Genomic DNA, 5,144 nt, shown 5'->3' with positions numbered 1-5,144 from the left:
GCGGCGACGAGAAGAGGACGAGGGAGGAGGAGTACGATGGGAGGAGATAGGCGGCGGCAGGGGAAAGGGAGCTGGAGCGGCAGAGGCGATGGGATAAGTGAGCTAGGGTTTTTGTGGGTGGACGAGGATGAGAGGGAGGGGGAGAGAGATGAGGGGGGGGGGTGGGCTGCCATTGGATCCGGGCGCATCCGACACTGCTAATCCATGATCCGTGTGAGATGGTTTTGGACCAATCAAAATGTAGTACCCCTTTGATGATTTTAAGACCATTTAAATTGGTCATAATCGATTCAAAATAAGATGTTAAAACATGTCTGCTATTTGACGACCTAGAAAATTTATAAAAACAAATAGAAATAAAAAAACTTTGCATTGTGTCTCCAAGTGTGACCTACTTTTCAGTAAGAATAACAAACTTTGAATAATGCAAATATCATAAAGAAGTGTTCTCAGAAATAAGTTTTCTGTAAGAGAATTACTTTTCGAGTGCCCAAAATGATTTTTTATGAAGAACATAGCAAATATTTGTTGCCAATTTGGGCTACATCAATTTTATAAAATCTTAGGTCATATTTAATGTTCAGTTGACCAAATGGTTGGGTGTTAAAATCTTTATTCCACCTCTGCTGAAAAAGACAAATTTTTGCCGATTCAGTAGGAAACGGGTCAAATTTGAACTGCAGCCGCCTCATAGTTTGCTCTTTATTTTTTCCAAAAATCATTTCTAGGTTCATAAGTATCTACTTAATCAGAGAAATACCAAAAAAATTCCAAGAATCAACCACTAGCTAGGAACGATCAAGCCCGCCGTTTTAACCGCATTTTGAAACCAGCATGAAAAAAATTAAAAAAAATCAAAAAATTGGAAAATCTTCACATTGTGTCATTATATGTGACCAAGTTTCCAGGAAAAATAATAAACTTGTAATACGACAATTGTTTTAAAAAAGTATTCTCAGAAACGAGCTATCATGTGTGAAGATTCATGGCTTTCAAGCCAAATGATCAATCTTATGACCACATTCATGGCATAGTTTGTTCAAATGATCTCATATTGTGCACAAGGGTGCATCTTAGAATTCCAAACAATGTTGCCTAAGGGAGTTTTCGTTTTCTTTCCACGAAAAATTCATTTTCCATTTTCCGAGTGGCTGAAATGAGTATTTTTTGTGAAGGACCTACAATATATTTATTACAAAATTGGACAAAATCAATTTTATAAAATACTAGGCCATATATAACGGACAATTGACCTAATGGTTGGGTGTCAAAAGTTTTGATCCACCTCTCGTGAAAAAGACAAATTCCCGCCGATTCAGCTGGAAGCGGGTCAAATTTGAACTGTGTCTACCTCATAGTTTGCTCTTTATTTTTTCCAAAAATCATTTCTAGGTACATAAGTATCTATTTTTAATCAGAAAAACATCAAAGGTTTTCCAAGAATCAACCACTAGCTAGGAACTGTCAAGCCCGTGGTTTTGACCGCATTTTGAAGCAGGCATAAAAAATTCAAAAAAAATCAAAAAAATTGAAAACGTTCGCATTGTGTCATTATATGTGACCAAGTTTCCAGGAAAAATAATAAACTTATAATACGGCAATTATTTTAAAAAAAGTGTTCTCAGAAACGAGCTATCATGTGTGAAGATTCATGGCTTTCAAGCCAAATGATCAATCTTATGGCCACATTCATGGCATAGTTTGTTCAAATGATCTCACATTGTGCACAAGGGTGCATCTTAGAATTCCAAACAATGTTGCCTATGGGAGTTTTCATTTTCTTTCCACGAAAAAATCATTTTCCATTTTCCGAGTGGCTGAAATGAGTATTTTTTGTGAAGGACCTATAATATATTTATTGCAAAATTGGACCAAATCAATTTTATAAAATACTAGGCCATATATAACGGACAATTTACCAAATGGTTGGGTGTCAAAAGTTTTGATCCACCTCTCGTGAAAAAGACAAATTCCCGCCGATTCAGCTGGAAGCGGGTCAAATTTGAACTATGTCTACCTCATAGTTTGCTCTTTATTTTTTCCAAAAATCATTTCTAGGTACATAAGTATCTATTAATCATAGAAACATCAAATTTTTCCCAACATTCAACCACTAGCTAGGAACTGTCAAGCCCGTCGTTTTCACCGCATTTTGAAACGGGCATAAAAAATTCAAAAAAAATCAAAAAAATTGAAAACCTTCGCATTGTGTGATTATATGTGACCAAGTTTCCAGGAAAAATAATAAACTTGTAATACGACAATTATTTTAAAAAAGTGTTCTTGAGCTATCATGTGTGAAGATTCATGGCTTTCAAGCCAAAATGATCAATCTTATGGCCACATTCATAGCATAGTTTGTTCAAATCATCTCATATTGTCCACAAGGGTGCATCTTGGAATTCCAAACAATGTTGCCTAAGGGAGTTTTTATTTTCTTTGCACGGAAAATTCATTTTCCGTTTTTCGAGTGCCCAAAATGAGTTTTTTTGTGAAGGACCTACCATATATTTGTTGCAAAATTGGACCTAATCAATTTTATAAAATACTAGGCCATATATAATGGACAATTGACAAAATGGTTGGGTGTCAAATTTTTTGATCCACCTCTCATGAAAAAGACAAATTCCCTCTGATTCAGTTGGAAGCGGGTCAAATTTGAACTGTGTCTACCTTATAGTTTGCTCTTTATTTTTTACAAATATCATTTCTAGGTACATAAGTATCTATTTAATCAGAGAAACATCAAATTTTTTCCAAGATTCAACCACTAGCTAGGAACTGTCAAGCCCGTCGTTTTGACCGCATTTTGAAACGGGCATAAAAAAATAAAAAAAATTGAAAAAATTGAAAACCTTCGCATTGTGTCATTATATGTGACCAAGTTTCCAGGAAAAATAATAAACTTGTAATACGACAATTATTTTAAAAAAGTGTTCTCAGAAACGAGCTATCATGTGTGAAGATTCATGGCTTTCAAGCCAAAATGATCAATCTTATGGCCACATTCATGGCATAGTTTGTTCAAATGATCTCATATTATGCACAAGGGTGCATCTTGGAATTCCAAACAATGTTGCCTAAGGGAGTTTTTATTTTCTTTGCACGAAAAATTCATTTTCCATTTTCCGAGTGCCCGAAATGAGTTTTTTTTGTGAAGGACCTACCATATATTTGTTGCAAAATTGGACCTAATCAATTTTATAAAATACTAGGCCATATTTAATGCACAATTGACAAAATGGTTAGGTGTCAAAAGTTTTGATCCACCTCTGGTGAAAAAGACAAATTCCCACCGATTCAGCAGGATGCGGGTCAAATTTGAATTACAGCTGCCTCATAGTTTGCTAATTTTTTCCAAAAATCATTTCTAGTTACATAAGTACCTATTTAATCATAAATACATGGTTTGGTGGCGATACGTCGAGGTTTGGATGGTGGCCGAGGGCCCCAACTCCAGAGCGCGTAAACTCGCATGCCCGCCGCGTGGTCATCACGTGACCGTGGCGTTGCCATGTGTTCTAGGCGGCCTAGACATGTGTATTGGGTTGGGCACTCACCAGGTAGGTGCTAGGAAGAAAATCACAACATAAGATTCTCACGAGGAGACCGATCGATGCTCAAACATGAATAAGCAGCCAAGTGTTTGATTAGCGGTACGGGAAATGCACATGGCTAATGGGCGTAAGTTTTGGCTGAGGATGATCAGTTACTAAGAAGACCCTCTTCACAAATTTTCAGCTCAAAAGGAGGAGCCTAGGTGGTACTTGCTTTGCAAAGTACCACACTGGACATAAATACGAATGTTGAAGCTGGGCTCAAAATAATGAATGGATTGAGCTGGCATTTAGCGGAAGATGGTTATTTGGGCATATGAAAGCACTATAGAAAATGGATACCATTTGGACATGCCAAAGTGGTACTTCCTTCACAAAGTGTTTCCGGAATAGAATAGGAAAATGAATATTTTTGAATTATTTTTGAACTACTCAAGGAAGGTTTCTTACATATTTGACGAAGATATGACCCAAAGAATTTATGAGATTTTTTGGGGAATTTTGGGAATGACAGAAATATAGGTTGCTTCATAACCTAGGGCAAAAACTGCCACATGGACATGACACATAGGCAAAACTGATGAGGTGGCGCCTAGTCATAGCAACCCACCACAATTTACAAGATTATGACCATCTATATTGCTCACGATCAGATAGAAATAAGGCAGCGAACCAGTGCTATCTGCTTTATGACCATTTCGTGTAAGGAAATTATGACCTTTTTGACCAAAATGGTCGTTATAGTTTAGGGTTTGGAGCCCCCGAACAGCTTTTGACCAATTGGTCTCAAATGGTCATAGATATATGACCAATTCTTCCAGGGTTACTAACAGAAGGTCACTAGTTGACATATTAATTTCTTGTAGTGGGACCACCAGATCGACCTCCGTCATCATCCAGCATGCCCATGGGTGATGTCTACCGCCGAGAAACCGCACGACTGGAGCCACACCACCGTCCGGAACTGCCGCCCCGCCTGGGTGAGCCATTGACAACGGAGGGGCCCTCACCGCTGCCCCACCTACGCCAGATAATGTTGGGGAACGTTGCGGAAAATAAAGATTTTCCTACGGTTTCACCAAGATCCATCTATGAGTTCATCTAGCAACGAGTGATAGGAGTGCATCCACATACCTTTGTAGATCGCAAGCAGAAGCGTTCAGAGAACGGGGTTGAGGGAGTCGTACTCGTCGTGATCCAAATCACCGATGACCAAGTGCCGAACGGACAGCACCTCTACGTTCAACACACGTGCGGAGCGGATGACGTCTCCCGCACCTTGATCCAGCAAGGAGGAGGGAGAGGTTGATGAAGATCCAGTAGCATGACAGCGTGGTGGTGGATGCAGCAGAGTTCCGGCAGAGCTTCACCGAGCTTCCGCGAGAGGGAGAGGTGTAGCAGGGGAGAGGGAGGCGCCAAGACTTCAGGGTGCAGCTGCCCTCCCTCCCCCCTCCCTTATATAGGCCCCCAGGGGGGGCACCAGCCCTAGAGATGGGATCTCTAGGGGGGGGCGGCGGCCAAGGGGGTGGAGCGCCCCCCAAGGCAACTTGAGGCGCCCCCTCCCCTAGGGCTCCCAACCCTAGGCGC

The 5,144-nt window shown here is 40.1% G+C and overlaps 1 protein-coding gene across 1 annotated transcript in view; it reads left to right on the top strand.

Annotated features, from left to right (window-relative positions):
* The window catches only part of LOC119279267 (glyceraldehyde-3-phosphate dehydrogenase 1, cytosolic-like), a 22,735-nt gene that overhangs the window by 814 nt on the left and 16,777 nt on the right, over window positions 1–5,144 (top strand). The window lies entirely within an intron of this gene.

Source organism: Triticum dicoccoides, chromosome 3B (genome assembly GCF_002162155.2).
Source record: "Triticum dicoccoides isolate Atlit2015 ecotype Zavitan chromosome 3B, WEW_v2.0, whole genome shotgun sequence".
In the NCBI taxonomy this organism is placed as follows: domain Eukaryota; kingdom Viridiplantae; phylum Streptophyta; class Magnoliopsida; order Poales; family Poaceae; genus Triticum; species Triticum dicoccoides.
The sequence above is the reverse complement of the archived record's forward strand: the minus strand, read 5'-3'. Positions and strand labels throughout refer to the sequence as shown.